An 18,955-nucleotide genomic window follows, 5' to 3' on the forward strand; every position below is an offset into this window, starting at 1 on the left:
CCTATCCAACTATAAGGTGAAATTTGTTGCAACTTAGTTTGATTCTGGAAGTATTGATTTATTTTTTGATTTGTTTGAATCACTTTTCCTTCATTTAAATGATGTTTCCATTGATTAGCACTTTCCTATGATGTATAAGTTCCCATTAGACACTATGACACTGCTTTAGAAAAGGCTTTGATATGAAAACAAATAGGTCTCCTCTCCACTTGAAAAGAGGTTTCCAAATTGTTTGAGACATGACATGGAGACACAATATAAGAGAATTTGAACATTGACTTTCCCCAATACTGACCTATATCCTTGTAACTGTTAAGTTCCAAACTTAAACTGAATTGATTCATTCTGACATTAGGAAGAGGAGCTTTAGGCACAAACTGTAATTCATGTTGTAATCCCTGCTTATGAATAAGATGTTTGGTTTTACAAAGAACTGGAATTGTTTATATTTTTTTAAACAAACCATCTTTAAGTTGAGTTGCATAACTTAAATAAGAATCATGTTGATTTTTATATTGATCCTTTACACACATGATTACAAACCGCTTGTTTGAACTTATTAATCGCTTCATCTGATTAACATTAATTGAATTCAAGTGAATTTTTTTTATGTTCCCTGACAATAAATTCAACCCCATCTTTCTTAAGGTGATCTTTATGTTCTCTCCTATAAAATACTGCATCATGATCATAAAGATAAGTACTTCCTGATACAACTCCACATATGTCTACTGGAACCACATCTAATTCCACTTCATCAATGTAATTAGTTGTTATGGCAAATATTAATTGACACTGTTTGGTGACTTTTATCTGAGTTGATCTCTTTATCCACCCTAATGGGTAAGATCCTACATGATTTTTTGTTTCCAAACCCAAATTTTTAACTAAATATTTAGAGATTAGATTCACCTGTGATCCACTGTCAAACATTGTATCTATCTTTGTATTCTTAGAAGTTATCCTTATGTTAAACAATTCAACTCTTTTATCCTCATGTGAAGGATTTATGTTTAATGAAGATGCAATAGTTTTCAAACTTGAACTAGTGTTAGAAGTTTTACCTGTCGTAACCATGGTGGTTATCCTCCTTTCATCACCTGAATATGAACCTAGATCTTGCTAGACTACTGCAATGGCCTTCTTTTCATCCTTCTCCTTAAGGAAATTTTTGGGCTTGAGTTCTAGATGAAGTTTCCAGCACTTCGATTCATCATGACCAATTCTATGGCAATGAGAACAAGTAGGACTTTCCTTCTGAACGATTGCTGATTTCTTTCTCTTCAAATTGTTCTTCCCCTTACTGTCACTGGAATCTTTGGTTTCCATCTCTTTGGATGACTGCTATGAAAAATTGAATGGTTTTCCACCTAATTCAATATGTATGGCTTGAACACAAACCTCATCAAAATAATTAGGATTAAACATCAATAAAGTATGCTGCAAATATGAATGTAAATTGCCGATGAATTTTAACAAAGTTTCACGTGAATCCAATGAATTCCAAGCGCCAATGCTTTCTTTCTGAACTCCTGAGTAAACTCCTGAACACTTTGTCCTTTACCTTGCCTTAGATGCTACCAATCAATAATATCTTGTTGCATGTATCTTAAAGGATAGAACTATTTCCTAAGAGCTTCTAAAACTTAGACCATGAAGAGATGACTTTTTCTTTACGCTTTACATCTATCTGAGTTATACTTTCCCACCAAATTAAAGTTGTTCCCCCCATTCTAAGTGTAGCTAACTGAATTTTATTTTTATCGCTAGAAATGTTTAAATGTGACAATACACTTCTAACTGCTTAATCCAATTATCTAGATTTTTAGGATTCATTTCACCATCATAAACAGGTAATTCAAATTTAACATCAAGTTTCAAAAGAGATTTTTTCTTAGGTTTCTTCTTCATTTCAAATTCTGCACTGGAAGAAGAAGAAGAGGAGGAGGATGATGAAGATGATGGAGGTGATGGAGTTTTATCAGCCTTGCCTTTGCCTTTGTCCTTCTTTGATGCCTTTGAAGAAGAAGCTGCATCTCTCCCCTTCTTGTCTTTGTACAATTCTCCCAACATCTGCTGCATAGTCAAGAATTCCTCCTAAAATTGTTCTTCACTCATCTTAGTTTCAATTTTTTCACCCGCATCAGGTCCTGACATGGTCGATTTATGAACGACTCATCACTTTCCAATCTCTGGATCGATCTGCTCAAGGATTCCTTCTCCTCGTTGTGACATTGACCCTGTTAACATTCAATGGAAAATTATACAAACACAACCTACTCTAATATCAAATTATATGATCTGAAATGATCATGAACTAAAACTTATGTAGAATTGATTAGCTATTAATGATTTGAATCTTAGTTGAAGTGCGAAAATCCAGAACTGATTAAACATAAAATCGAAGCATAAAAAAGTGCAAATAGTAAAAAACACAGTGATACCAAACAACAAAATTGATGACGGAGTTCGTCCCTAATGGACTATGTCTCCGGGTCTGCTTTCAAGATGGGTGACCATTTTTATTAGGAATGAACAGAAGGAGTTGATTACATAGATATTTGATCAGTATGAATGTGCACGTAGGCACTTTTTATCACTATCATTAGATAGCCCTTTGAACCATCTTTCCAACACTTCTTCTAGTTTCCAAAACCAACTCTGGATGCTCTCATAACATTGAAAAAAAAATTTCATATGACCTCCAGAATCTACAAACAAAAGTCAAAAACCATTATCTTCCCTTAATGAAGGAAAAATCCACCTCTTATAGGCCTATAGATGCATCAAAACCACCTTGAGCTAAAATGCAAATGAAATAGGTTGAGTCTGGATAGGTTTGAAGCTTGGTCTAGTTGTTTTCTTCCACCTAGGATAAGTTACTTGGTCATCACATTAGTTTTAAATCAAATTGAACCATAAAAACCCATAAATAACATTATTGTAAGACATAACCGCAGGCGGTCAGGCTAACTAGGTGGAGGCTAACTATTTCCATGTGAACATTGGGCAGTCGACTGCTTGACTGCCACCTGCTGGTCTCTCCCAGCGATTCCAGCAACGGCTTCATTAACCACCCGCATGTGACAACTTTTAGCGGTTCCAATGGCGGTGACCTCCACGATTAATACTCCAACAGTTTAGGCTACTCGCACAATCAAGCTGGCTGATGTTACCTAACGGTCTATCCAACCCTATCACATGCTTTCGAAGCAGTTTCCACCTGGCGGTTAACCCCAAGCCACAACGGTTCCAAGACCCCCACGGTTAACCATAAACTTGGTCACATGTTTTCTTTGATGCGGTTAGACTTCCCACACGGTCAACTGTGTTTTACATTTAGTTTGTAATTAAACATTGGTTGAGGGTTAATTAAAATGGTTTTATGTGTAGGACTTTAACACATAGAAATATGCGATAGGTTTTAGGTTTAGTTTGAATGTGGTAGGTATGGATTAGGCAGGTTTAGTTACATGGTTTGTAATACATTGTCATGTATAGAGTTAGGATATAGTATTTTTGATACATGTATTTAGCATAGGTTTATGACTTAGGTGTATATTAGGGTTTGATAGTATTAGGTGTTGTAGATTACGGTTTAATACCTGAAGTTTATCACCCCTTTTAAAATCTACTGTCACTAAGCGACATTAGCGAAATTTTTCGCATGATGACAAACTTGTCAACAATTGTGACACAAAACCATATACATCATCGGCACCAGCTATCTTTGCGATGACAACCCTGATGAAATATCAAACCTCTACACTAGATGACACAACCATGTCGACACCAAATCCTGTGAGTCGAATGACAAGACACATTTTGTCGACCAATCCTGGCGAAACTGTCTATGAACTCATGCTGACAACCAGGCGCTAAACCATCTCAACTGAATGCCATGAAAACCATAAACATTACCTGAACAACCTGATCCATAACCAACACTATCAAAGCTGAACTAAATTGATGATGACAGTAAACATTGATGACAACACTTGAACACATGTGCAACTAAATCAATGGAATCCTCCTAGATCATCAATAGGATGCTTTGAATCAAGATCAAATTTTGGAAAAGAAATTATGAAGATTTATTTGGAGAATATGTTGCGTGTTTGGGACAACTACAACATCTTGATCTAACCAAGGAGTAGCATTATCATTATGGTTGTCTCTGGGATTAGCCTGGTTATCTTCCATTGTAGTATATCGTTCAAATTCTAATGATTCTAAGGAACCTCCTTCACCAGAAGAATTCCCTGAGGAAGGTGAACTAGGTTAGTATGGTGGAGAATTGGATCCTCCAAACAGTGTTGGTTGGACAAGATCCCTTTCGGGTATTTTAGACAGGTTAAGAAGTCTACTGGTAAGGATATCGTGCAATCAATCGTTTGTTGTAACAATTTGTGAAGGACCTACGGGTTGTTCAACCACTAAAGGTTCCTATATGTGGAAATTGAGAGGTTTAACTGGGTGTGGGGACAAACTTCTTTAAAGGGAAGCAGACTGCTCAATTATTCCTTAGGATCGTGAAAGAACTTCCCAGGATCTCTTCAAGACTTCTTTGATTTCTTCTTACATGTAATCCCTTATTGGTGTGGTCATCTCACTATGGACCTGCTTAAGTGGTGGCTGAGAACTGGCTAAAGTCTCAAAAGGAGGTATTTCAATGTGACTCCTAGTGTGAATAGGTGATCTAAATTTTTAATGTTTATGACCACTCTTTTCCATTTAAATTCGAAGGATCCCTCCTTCTAGCACCATTTTGTTGACTCGGGCTTTATACTTCTAAGTCAACAATGGAGGAGTAGCCTGAACCAAGGCTCTTTAGTAGCTCGAGCTATTTGGTATAGCTACCCTTGATGGGTTTAAGGATCCATTATCATTTGATCCTTTATTCTTACGAAGGATTGAATCCGATATGAACCACAACCTAACTCTAAACCTATGTTATATTATGCTAAGTTATGATTAAATATTAAACTAAGATCCTAATTTTAATTAAACTACAAAGAATAAGTTAGCATAAATATTTCAACCTAAACTAATTCAAGTCAAAAGGTGGAATTCAAAATGCAGCATACGAGAACAATTCTAATTTATAAATTTCATTTAGAAATTAGAATTAGAAATAAAATACAAGATTTATGTTACAAGACCAAACTACTATACAAGATATATATATATATATATATATATATATATATATATATATATATATATATATGTTACACAAGTGAAAAAGAAGACCATATCAAAAGTGAAACTGGTACAAAATAAGAATGATCTGAAAATAAACCCAAAAAGTGTTCCAAAAGTATAAAATAAAATGCAATTTCTATAATGCAACTATCAATTAAATAATTCTCAATGTGAATAAAGAATGAAACAAGAATTATTAACATACAAGTACTTGCTTTCATTAATAAACAGAGCACAACAATGATTATTTAAATATTTCACATTCATAATGTATATATGTGATGCTAACTAATATATATTATATGTATTACTTGTCCAAGTAGAAAGGAGAGAAATTGTAATTGATTGTTTTACAGATTCACAGACTTCTATCTTTTGAGTTATGGACATAGCCAATAAACCATTGGACAAAGTAAATGATATAACCCATCAATCAATCACAACACTGCATTAATTCAATCTATTATATAAGAAAGACATTAGATATATTTAAACATATAGGACCCACCCACAGATACTCAAACCTTGTTTTTGTCTAATGGATAAGACTCTCAAGACACCAGTCATTGGAGAGTTTTATCAATCTAGTATCAACAATAACACGACTTAAATAATACTTCAATTATAAAAGAAATGAAATAATCAGTAATCTTTTGTTCAAGAGATCAAATCATTGAGCAGAGGAAATTTCTATATCAAATCATTGAGCTGAGGAAATTTCTATATCAAATCATTGAGTAGAGGAAATTTCTATCTTCTAAAAGCATCAAATCATAGAGAAATAAAGAATATATGAGAGAGAATGTGAAACATGATGATGCAATCAATTAACTGAATCCAACCAATTCAATTCATTGTATAAAATAAAATATTCCACAACCATACATTCAACAGCATTTCTTTGCCCATAGTTTCACCTTTCGGGTCCTTTATACAATTGGATCAAGGAGTTTATATATCCAAAATTCACTTAGCCTTACAATTAAAAATAACTATACAATTTTCTTTTAGTCATTCAATTTACAGAAAAGAAAAATAATTTTTTCATGCTCGAGCCTTCTTATCCTATGGGCCAATTAACATACGACATGTGATAGGCATAATCCCACACTGGGTTATGAGCAAACACTTGTTGATAGAAGCATCTCACATTGTATTGTCCACGAAAGTTGCACTGCCTGCATTGAAGATTTGGTGAGAAAAACATATGAAAATTAGACAAGGTAAGAATAAAACTCAAATGGGCTGCTATAGAAACTAAAATTTTGTAGCAGCCTTTTTATTAAAATAGCAAATTGAATTAAAATATATATTCCCTGCATCTCTTTTTCAAATAAATTGATTATTTTTTGGTACTAGGTCCCTCTAACTCAGAGGAGATGGTGACCTTTAGGTTTGGATAATTGATCACAATATGAGTGTCTTCAGCATTGGTCTTACCTTCAACAAAAGATGATTTATGTTCATTTAACTATTATTTTATATAGAATGCAGCCCTCAATTGTTCATTCTCATAAACAAATTGCCTAATTCTATGTTCGAGTTGAGGAAAAATCAGAAAATAATGTTTCTTATACTACATCTTTGCAATCAATTCATCTGAGTGAGGGTTTCCAGAGGAAGAATAACCACTATTATTATCATGACCTAGATGTGGATCCTCAGATTATAACTTAATTCTTTTCAAAGAGGGTTCAATACTATTTTCCAAGTTAGCCAAAGGAATGGTTTCAGGAGGATCTTTATGACAATTTATTTGAGCACTAACTATTTTTCTTTGCAAAGGTTTTATTTTTTCCATGTCATGTGTCTGACCAGTTTCCTATTTGTTTGTAGGGTGAATAGGTTGTGTATCAGACTAAGGAGATTCAACCATGGAATTGGAACTAAGAGAGTTGGCTGAGCTCCTATTAACTCATATGGAAGTCAATGTTTTGGAAACTTTAATTTGGTTGTCCTTTGAAGAGACTAACCCTGTCATTTGAGGAAAAACCTCACATTCATCTTGTTTCAACTCCTCAACCATAGGTAAAATTATATCATTCAGAGACAGCCATGAGGAGTAGTGGCAGAAGACTAAATTGGATCAAATGGTGGGGGTTTTCGATAGCCATTATGAGTAAGAAATAGGCCCCAATGATCACCAATCTAAGCTAAGTGATATTTAACCAATATACAAATTAACCCATGATAGAAAAGAGATTAGTCAAGGTTTCTATGCTTGGCCTCGTAATCTTTTGACATCCTTGTTAAAATTTTGAGAATAAAATAAGGAAAATTAAGTATCAGGCAAGGCAACTTTCTTAGACAATACAAGGTGATATATCTGTGAATTAAATGTAACATTTTGTGCCATTATGGTTTAAGAAATGAGATCGGCATACCTTTAGTGGAGTATTCAAAATATTCATTCGCAAGCAATTTCTTCCATGGGATGTTTTTTATAGAACATTTTTGGACTAACAATCGCCTTCCAAAGGTAATTGGGTATTTATTGCCAAATGTTGCAAGTTGATTTTGATTTCAAGGTCACTAACATAAGCTATTTTTCCATTGAAGGAAGCAGCAACATCCTTAACTACTTATTCATTGTGCCCCTGAAATAGTTGTAAAACAATCCTACTTGTCGAAATAGGGATAAACACTCTTTCTCTACTTCTACGATTTTTGCTCCAATGAGTTATGCCCAAACTACCATAGGCATGTTATAGAGAAGAACTAATAGGACAGAATGAGGTAGGGTATGAAAAATCAACACCATGCATGCAACCCAAAGTGACAAAATAGTCGAGGTGGAAAAAGAACGAGGGAAAATGAATAGTTTGATGAAAACCTTTGGAAAAGACCCCGAGGATCAAATTGATAGTTTTCAAGTACAAGTTCATGATATGGTGTGGACAACCTTTAAATTCAAACAATAATCTAAATTCAAGCGATATACAATTTGTTCTCATATAGGTCAACTCTTAGGCATTATATCTCCAAGTTAATAAATGAGGAGGCGTACCAACACGATAGGTTAATTTAACCAAGTACTTAACCATAAGTGCCTATCTTTGAAATGAAATTCCATGATCATGTATTTACATCAAAATTGGAGGACCAATAAATGATATATATGAAAGTGAATATGGCATGATTAATTCATGAATCAAATAAAACACACAATGCAACTAACCAATGTTACACATCATAGACTAGGACCATAAATGAGCAAACAAAACATTTGAAAGTGCATATACCATCGAAATAAAAGATAAGTATAGAAAATTACTATGACAGTGTATAACCAATACCCATTTGTGTTATCAATATGACCATGAGCAGCTACAGAATCTGAGATTCTGTAGCAACTCTTTATTTAACAATTTTCTTGCAATCGAGAGCAATTATTTATCAATACCAATGATAGTAATTAAGAAAGGAAATCCTTACATTAAAATGCATGGTGAAATAAATCCCATCTTAAAAAAAGAAACCAAGATGATGATAATACAAATCCAATCATATGAAAACAAGAAGGAAAATAAAATTTAAAGAGGGGTCTTTTATTTTTTATTTTTTTAATAAAAATGAAAGGGAGGGGTTGGCCTGCCAAAAGGCTTCTAGTTCTTCAACTTTATTGGCAACTCCTAAGCCACAGGTGGGGGCGGGATATCTCCCTAGGGACCACTCTCCACATGAGTCTCTCCAATTCTCTCAATCCCTTTAGAGTCAAAGGGATCCCTCACCCTCATGTGGGTCTTTATCAAATACATTTTTTTCAGTATGACACATAAAATGGCTCAGATTCGTCGACGAGTGTCTTACTACCATGATCGTGGATACATTCATGTGCAAGTGAGGGCCAAAATTTACGCATCAATGTTCAGAGAGTTGAATCAACCTACTCAAGAGGAACTTTCTCAAGTTGAGCAAGAAATTACTAACCAATGACGCACCCTCACAAACACAGAAGTAGTAGTTGAAGTGGTCTAGGTTCTTGATGTTGGGCACACTCATGGATGTTACAACCAATACATGTATAGAGTTGACATATATTGGCACCTCAATTTATTTCATAACTAAGTTCTAGTGGATAGAAATGAGAGTAGAGTGGACATTTTGATATCTTTAGATCACATGCAATGTCAATTGATAGCTTTGGATCAAAGGTTGGGGCGTATTGAGAGACATATGGGAATTACTCCTCTCTAGGAAGAAACAAGGAGACCATACCAGTTGAAGCTATAAATTCATATAAATCATCTTGATTGGATATTTTTCTATCTCATTTCTCCATGCTCTTTGTATGTATATTTTAATCTACAAATGGTCCAAGTGGCCCTATTTTTATTTCATGGTTTTTAGCTTTTGTAACTACACACAAAAACTTGTCTTCTTTGTTGAGAAATCTATGGAATTAGCATTAGGGGATTTCTCTTTCATCAGTGACTTCTTGTGAATTCTTTTTACTTTTTTAGATTAGTATATTCTTCACATTATATTATTAATGTTCTTCTTCATCAAATAGTAACCAATTCATGAACATAAATAGACAAGAGAAACTACATGTAGGCATGAGCCAGGGCCAAAACCTCTCACTCTTTGAGAGGAAAACCCACACAAATTATTCTTATAGAGATTCCAATTGATGAATACCAAGACCAAGACTCTTGACCTATTAGCCACTCTAAGACCAAGATACGACTCCTCTTCTTCTTATGTCTTATAGATTCTTCTTCCACTTTTTTTATCTCCTTAGCATCATGACATCATCATGACACAGAGATATTCTTTTAGTTGCATCAAGACTGTAATAAACTTGAATCGAATCATAGCACAAAAATTATCATAGCATTTCACTGAACTCTTGCTTCGAACTACACAATATCATGTACCTTCATCTGAACTATAATTCTCTTCATCATCGAGACACTTTCTTAGATATTCAAACTCTTGTTTCTGTGATTTGCTCAAAAATATTCTCATTATCCCTTTATTACTAATTCGAGTTCCTTCTATATTTTTTTCATCTGAATTGTCTTCCTTTATGCCATTGTCCATTCAAAGTTCAAAGCGGCAGACATGTAAATTGTCTCATGTAGTCCTTCCTTACTATCCCTTGAAATTTCTTCATTGTCCCTAGAAGGTTCCTCATTGTCCCTTTTGATGCCTCTTCAAACTCCATTCAAACTTACCTCCTTTCTGTGGTCTAAATTTTAGAGGAATCTGAACTTTATTATTGTGCTAATGCAAATATCCTAGCTGGGTATATATAGTAGTTGGTCCTCCATAAATGAGCCGACATGAATGTATTATGCTAACTTGAAGCCGACATGAAGAGTAGGATTGTGCTTGTCATTGGAGGGCTATTTAGACATAGACATAGACTCATATACACTTTACATATGCTCAAGAAGATCCATGCATACATGACATTAATTCTTAATGAAAATTCCTAAGGTTCTCAAAGGGGGCCATCTAAATAAATCACTTGCTCATGAAACCCATGAAGCAAGGCTTATAAAAATAATTTTATTTTTATTACATCATTACAATTACATTTCATTCTGAAGACCGAACCTAGTTACCCTTTTCAACACTCCCTCTTAACTAGGGAGGTATTCATAATGGTACTTGGTCATTCTCAATCTAAAGAATTTCTCATAAGAATAATTTGGATTTGTAACTCATTTGTATAGCATCATATCAACCAGCATTGCTATATAAAAATTACTTGCCTAATGGCTCTATCTCTCCACAATATCAGAGCACAATGTTGGCGAGACCAATAATTTATAGACATACTCATCATTGTCTCTCTCGGAACATACCCCACTCGGGTTCTCTCAAGATATGCTCCATAAGGACTATTTATTTCTTGGACTCCCAGGTCTCAAAAGAATATCCTTCCTCCACGACTACTCTTTCATGGGATGCCCTATCTCATCCCACAAGAGCATCGGATGCCACGTGATTACACAATCCTCCATTATGTCTTCCCAGGTGAATAAAATAACAACATGTCTATCACTCCTTTTTATAACAATAGGTTTTATTCCATTAAAGGAATGTACTCATTCCTATCACAGAGTAATGTACCTAAGCTTTCGGCTTATGAATTTCTAAGTTTCTTCCAAGAAAGAAACCTCTTCTCAGGCTCCCTCTTAAACAATGACCTATAGAAACTCTTCATGTGGAGATCCTAAAACAATTAGTTGCATGAATAACTCCTTTCTTCGATGTCATGAATTTCTTTAAGGAGTCTTCAACTTTTGGTAACTTCTATATATAAGGCACGGATCATCCATCACTTTTATCCATGAGTTAGTCATGTCCTTAACTTATCAAAAAGTGATCCATCATATTTTCCATCTGGATTTGCTTCATTTCATTATGCTTTCATGCCATATTTCTTGGAAGGACATTACATCCTTCTATATGGTTTGCTTGGAAGTCATACACAAATCTTCCCTTTGACAATTCTACATAAGCCCGACCAGATGTTAGTTAAAAAATAATTAATGAACACTTAAAATTAGAATTACCTTTGTGATGATATTTCACCATGGAATCTTCTTGTAAGTATCAGTATCCTTCATGCAAATTGACACATATACCATAGATATTCAGTGTCAAGGGTCTCTATCTTTTTCTGAATTCCATCAGAGTCTTCACATTCTTCTGTGAGATCTTATAGTCAAATATTCTTGGACTTCGGATGTTGAATGCCTTCTTTATTCATTGCATATTATCACAATCTCTTCCTATCTTTTCACACACTTCATTCCTAAGGTCTTCCAATCAGAGTTCTTCAATCGTAATCAACCACCTCATACTTATATGAGGACATATTGTGTTGATTTCATCTAGTGCAACTCATGCCTTCCGACATTCTTTCATAGGAGGAGATTCTTTTCCTTTGATCATGATTCTTAAAATAGAAGTAGTGATCCTTGTTACCTGCAACCATACAACATGACTTTATAACATTAAATACATGCATACCTTATTTACCTTTAGGTCATTTAGGCTTCTTTCAATAGCTTCCTTTATTGAAAATATCTTCAACCCGTTGATTTGATTCATCTATCATGTCATCATACCATCATCCCATGAACTCCACAATTTGGAGTTCCTAATGAAACACTTGCTTCCTCTCTAGATAGGTAAATCCTCCAATGAGGATTCCATCTCGAATATCCTTATTCTGCAGATATTTCCCTTTTGACTAATGTATAATGAGACTTGTCTTGGATGACTTCTTCCTTTCAACTTTAAAATAGGTCACCAAGAGCTATATCCTTCAAAGTTGACTACCATAGATTTTGTTCCAATGGTCCTTCATGTTTCCTTATGGTGATTTCACGTGCTCTTTCCTCTAATGCTTCTCTTCCTTGGACTTCCTTCTTTCAGCATCCTCCACTTCTTCGGTGAAATGGACATTTTCTCTATCCTTATTGTTATTGTCCTTCTTAAGATAAGGACAATCTTTCTTGTAATGTTCATAGCATTGAATCTTAGCTATGTTCTTCTTTCCTTTCAACAAAGTGTTTGAATCCTTTCATTTGATCCTTCAACACTTTTGACCTCAATTTTTCTTCTTCTTATCTTGCATAAAAACCACAAGTTGTCGAATGAGGTAAATTTCTTATCCCCATGGATATCTATTACCTTGATTATCAGTTAGCGCATTATAGATCAATGATGATTATCTTCTTTCTTAGATCTCGTAGATAAGATCTTATGAAGATATCCTTCATCCTTTGATACCTTCAATTTCTGTAGATCAGATCTAAGTGATGTGACCTTATTTATGACACCTTCAGAGAATGAGTTTATCATATGCATCTCTTTGATGTCTCCAATGTTTCTATATGAGGGGATATTTCATAAGAATCCCTTCCCATGAATTTAGAGGAGACCTTTTAATATGTTTATTGACTTTGTTGGGTGTGGAGCCTGATTATCTTCTTTATTTAGAGGTATCACCACATTGGACCCCAGTTTGTAATGTGGCAGTAACGCTGCCCGTAAAATATACGTTGTAGGTTGGTCCAGGGGGGCGGCTGCGACCTTTTGGGAACCCCCCCTGGTGGGGGATCAAGGGAAGCGCCCCCGAAGCTAAAAATAGATGTAAAATTACCTTGTAAAATGTTGTAATTTTGTAGTCAATCTGGGTCATTCATTAGGCGGAGATTCGACGGTAGAAGTTATGTTTAATTTAGGGGTTTTTTTCCCTAGAAGGCAACCCCTCATTATATATGAGGTAATTGTATTGCGTATATGTGGATCTATATTCTGAGCGAGAAGAGAGAGAATATTGAGCGAGAGAGAAGAGGGAAATACAGTGGATCTATTGTAGGTTGTATCACTTCAATTTGTTGGATAATATAAAAGGAAGGACTGTCTGTTTCTCCGTGGACGTAGCCCAAATTGGGTGAACCATGTATATCTGTGTCTCTCTTGTTTTATGCATTTTCTTTGTTTATATTTCTGCAATATTTTATATGTTCCATTTCTCTGTAATATACAATTTTCTAACAAACTTCACCTTCTTATAGAACTATGTCTATCCTCCTTTTTCATGCAAGGAATTCCGATGACCCATCCCTGGCAAACACAAAGTCATTTTACCAGATTGATTAAAGAAGGAAAGATACTTACTTGACAAGTGAAGATGAAATCTTCACCTTGATCACTTTGATGATGGTTGAAGAAGATGTATTAGAGCTCCCTCTTAGATGATCTTCTTCCAAATGAAAAAGTCTTTCTTACGTATATAAGGTTTCTCCTTTTGATGAGAATCATTTACTGCTTCTTTTGATGAATTTATTCAAGGATAAGGAGAGGATCCTTTCTTTCTTTGTAACCTTGAAAATGATGACAATGCCTTCTCGCTTTCAATATACTTCAGTTTCTCTTGTAGTGTAGATCAGAAATGCTTCTAGGGTTTCGACTTTCTCCAAGATGATATGATCTTCATCTTTAAATTCCTTTGAGCTATCTTTCCTTGTATACAACTTGATGAGGGTCTCTATGGACTTTTAATGATAACTATAGAAACAAAATCTTGTTGGGTTGTGTTATATTCTTTCCACGACTAGCCCACATAGTTAACCAAGGGGTTAGAGGGGGAGTGGAGCCCCCCCTTCATTGCGATGATTGCATAGCGGGGGGTCTCATTAGGTTTGAGGGGTGCAGGTAACCCCACTCTATGGGGTGCGGGGTAGCGCCCTAGAAAATTTTCATTTTGTAATCTATGTTAGGTTGGGCAGACCCACATATGGTTTTGTGTATGATTTTCGCACATGTTTTTGGACACGATAGTTTTTGGTCCATGGTTTTGGAGCGATGGTTTTCGGTCCATAGTATTGGATGCTTCCACATATATAAATATGTATTATAACATTGAAAGGAAAATAATGAAAAATCAAGCTGGTAGTCCCAGTTTTGGGATTCAGGGGAAAATCTTTGTGTATATGTGTTTTATTTGTTATGCTCTCGCATTGTCTACTTTATGTGTTTTAGAATTCGTATGCAAGTAATTTATGTTTGGGGTTAAAACCTACATTTGGTATCGGAGTTGTTTTGGCTTCAAGGGGATGCCTTTTTTGCTGAGGGGTTTTGCTCAGGCCTATGGTAGACCTTGTTCAGTGGGAGATCTGCGAGATCAATTCTAGTGGTGAAAGAATATGGTGAGCAGTGGAAAGATAGAGATCAATAAATTTAATGGTTAGAGTTTTGAATTGTGGAAAATCAAGATGGAGGATCTATTGGTGGATAAATATCAATGGATCGCGGTATATCTGGGTACTAAACCAACGGGAGTGTCCGATGAAGAATGGAAGAAGTTGAATCAGAAGGCAAAGAGCGCAATACGATTGTGTGTCTCAGATTCAGTATTGTTGAATGTATCAGGGGAAGCTACAGTGAAGGATTTGTGGGACAAGTTAGGGACTTTGTAACAATCTAAGTCTCTTGTGAATAAACTATTCCTATGGAAAAAGTTGTATAACCTGAGGATGAAAGATGGAGACTCGTGACAAAGCATTTGAATGCATTTAATACTGCGGTAAGTTAGTTATCATTTTTTTATATCAAAATTTCGGATGAAGATAAGTGCATCAGTTTGTTTTTTTCTCTACCAGATTCGTGGGATAGTCTGGTTATTACAATAGGTAGCAATGAAACTAGCTTGCAGTTTGATGAAATAATCTCATCCTTGCTAACGCAGGAGATGAGACGGAAAAATATGGAGAGCCAAAATGGTGATGCCTTGTCTATACGAGTACGGTCCTAGAACAAAAACAAAAATAAGTCATCGAGTGGGAGATCTAAATATAGAGGGAGATCTAAATTTCCAGGAAAACCTGTAAAGGTGGTGAGCTGGAAATGCAGAAAGGAAGGGCACTAGAAAAGGACTATAAATCTCAAGCTCCTAATAAAGGAAAGGGATTTGATGATGCTCCTTCTGCAGAGGCAAAAACCACCTCAAATGAAGGTGGGGATGTGTACTTGGCTTCTTCAAGTACACATGTAGATCATGAGGCATAGTTGATTGACTTAGGTGCATCCTTTCACTTCACTCCCCATAGAGAGTGGTTCTACAAGTATGAGAAATATGATGGTGGTGATGTCTTCTTAGGGGATGATAGGAAGGCTAGAATCATTAGTCACGGAAAAGTAAAGTTGAAGTTGCAACTTGGAAGGGTTAGAACACTTCTGGGTGTTCTGCATATTCCTGCATTGGCCAAAAATCTGATTTCTATAAGAAAGTTGGATAATGCAAGTGTAAAAACAGTGTTCGAGAATGATACCTGGAAGAGGGTTCGGGGAGCACTGGTATCGATGCGGGGAGTTCGGATTGGAACTCTGTACAAGCTGCAAGGTAGCATGATTGTTGATGGGTGCAACTGTTCTGTGGTTCCTGAAACTGGAGCAGAAAATCTAGTGGTCTCTAGAGAGAAGACCATGTTGTGGCATCAAAGGCTTTGACATATTGGAGATAAGGGCCTTCAAATACTTCATGGTAAAGGTATGGTAGAAGGTATGATTAATAGCTCCCTTGATCTTGATTTCTGTGAAAATTATGTATATGGGAAGTAGAATCGGGTGAATTTCCCCTCTGGTGGTAAGAGGGCGAAACATATATTAAAGCTTGTGTATAGTGATGTGTTTGGACCTATGAAGATTCCATCACTAGGTAAGCCTATGTACTATGTATCATTTATAGATGACTTCTCAAGGAATACATGGATATATTTCCTTAAGAAGAAATCTAAAGTCTTTGACAAGTTTAAATAATTCAATGCTCTGGTGGAAAATCAGATAGAGAAGAAGATAAAGGTGCTAAGGACAGATAACAGTGGAGAGTTTTACAGTAAGGAATTTGAAGAATTCTGTAAGAAGTGTGGTATAGCATGGCAGAAGATACTCCATATACGCCTCAGAAAAATGAAGTTGCAAAAAGAATGAACAAGATGTTTATGGAAAGGGCAAGAAGCATGCTCAGTGGTGTCGGGTTAGGATAGGAATTCTGGGCAGAGGCGGTGGAGACAGCATGTTACCTAGTCAATAGATCACCTTCATTAGCATTGGAGGATAAAACTCCACAAGAGGTGTGGACTGGTAAGAAACCCTCTCTTTCACATCTGAGGGTATTTGGATGTGATGCATATGTACATGTTCCAAAGGAGAAACAAACCAAGTTGGATAGTAAATCTGAAAAGTGCATCTTTATTGGGTATAAGGATTGTTTAAAGGGTTATGAGCTTTGGAACAGAGTAACAAGGAAGGTTGTGTACAGTCAAGGTGTGGTGTTTAGAGAGGTGAAAGATGTTATAAACATGAAGTCCAACCAAAGGAACCTGATAATATAGGGTTTGAGCTAAAGGAGGAAGAATCAGACTCTACAGCGGAGGAGGAATTAGAAGATGAAGAGCCACAAACCCCAGGTGTGAGAAGATCAGTTCGAGAAAGAAAGCAGCCAGAAAGGTATAGTCCATCTGCTTTCTGTTCAAATTTTGTTTTATCTATTATTGATGATGATCCTAGAACTGTGAAGGAAGCAATAGACTTAGAGGATGGAAAACTCTGGAAAGAGGCCATGGTTGATGAAATGGTATCTTTGCACAAAAATGAGGCTTGGGATCTGGTGGAGTTCCCAGTTGGAAGGAAACCCATTGGAAGAAAATGGGTGTTCAAGAAAAAGACAAATGTAGAAGGAAAGGTGGAGAAATACAAAGCTTGGTTGGTAGCAAAAGGTTATTCCCAAGTGTCGGGAATTGATTTTGGTGATATTTTTTCTCCTGTTTCCAAGGTAACTTCTATTAGATTACTTTTATCTATTGTTGTTGCTTTTTATTTTGAGGTAGGACAGATGGATGTGAAGACAACATTTCTTTATGGGGATCTAGAAGAGGAAATCTACATGAAGCAACCTGAAGGCTTTGCGATGAAGGGTAAGAAAGAACTAGTATGCAAGTTAAACAAATCTCTGTATGGGTTAAAACAGTCACCAAGGATGTGGTATCAGAAGTTTGATACATTTATACGAGGACTTGGCTTCACGAGAAGCAAAGCAAATCACTGTGTGTATTTTAAATTAATTGGTGATCGTGTTATTTATTTGGTCTTGTATGTGGATGATATGTTGCTGATTGGAAATGACAAAGAAATTATCCAAGATTTGAAGACCCAATTGTCCTCCAAATTCGACATGAAAGATCTTAGTGCTGCAAACTATATTTTGGGCATGAAAATTAAAAGAGATCGGGCAAATAGGAAGCTCTCGTTAAACTAGAGGAAGTATGTCGAGATAATATTGCAGAGATTTAATATGCAGGATAGTAAACCGGTGAAGGTTCCTATTCTTGCAGGTGTAAAGTTATCTGCTGAACAGTTTCCCAAGACATAAGAAGAGGAAGAGGACATGTCTTGTGTTCCATATGCAAGTGCAGTCGGTAGCCTAATGTATGAAATGGTATGTACTATACCAGACATTGCACATGCAGTGGGAGTATTGAGCAAGTTTATGTCAAAACCAGGAAAGGAGAATTGGACAGCAGTGAAGTGGGTTTTCAGGTATTTGTGTGGCACTAGTGATTATGGTTTGTGCTACCATGGAAGACCGGGATTAGACAAAGCGTTGGATATTCGTGGCTTTGTTGATGCAGACTGGGCTGGAGATTTGGATCAGAGAATATCTACAAGTGGGTATGTGTTTAACCTATTTGGAGGTGCAGTAACTTGGATGAGTAAGAAACAATCTGTAGTGGCACTATCAACTACAGAGGTAGAATACATGGCAGCCACTCATGTAGGCAAGGAATCAGTTTGGTTACAGAGATTGTGTTCAAGTATGGGGTTAGTAGAGGGAGATATAAGGATAGACTGTGACAGCCAAAGTGAAATTTTCTTGGCAAAGAACCCTGCATATCATTCAAAGACAAAGCACATTGATGTTCAATATCACTTTGTGATGGATATGATAGAAGACAAAAAGGTGTTGCTGGTAAAGGTCGACACTTTGAAGAATACTGCAGATGCATTGACAAAATCTATGAGCTCTGAGAAGTTCTCTTGGTGTAAAGAAACAATGGGCATTACAGGGTTGGTTAACGACTAAGCTCTCTTGTGACCCCTTGTGGAAAGAAAACAACAAGTGGGAGAATGTTGGGTTGTGTTATATTCTTTCCACGACTAGCCCGCGTAGTTAATCGGGGGGTTAGAGTGGGGGCGGAGACCCCCCTTCATTGTGGCTATT

This window comes from Pinus tabuliformis, chromosome 1_2 (assembly GCF_031772625.1).
Source record: "Pinus tabuliformis cultivar Carrire ecotype Pingquan chromosome 1_2, CPIR1, whole genome shotgun sequence".
NCBI lineage: Eukaryota > Viridiplantae > Streptophyta > Pinopsida > Pinales > Pinaceae > Pinus > Pinus tabuliformis.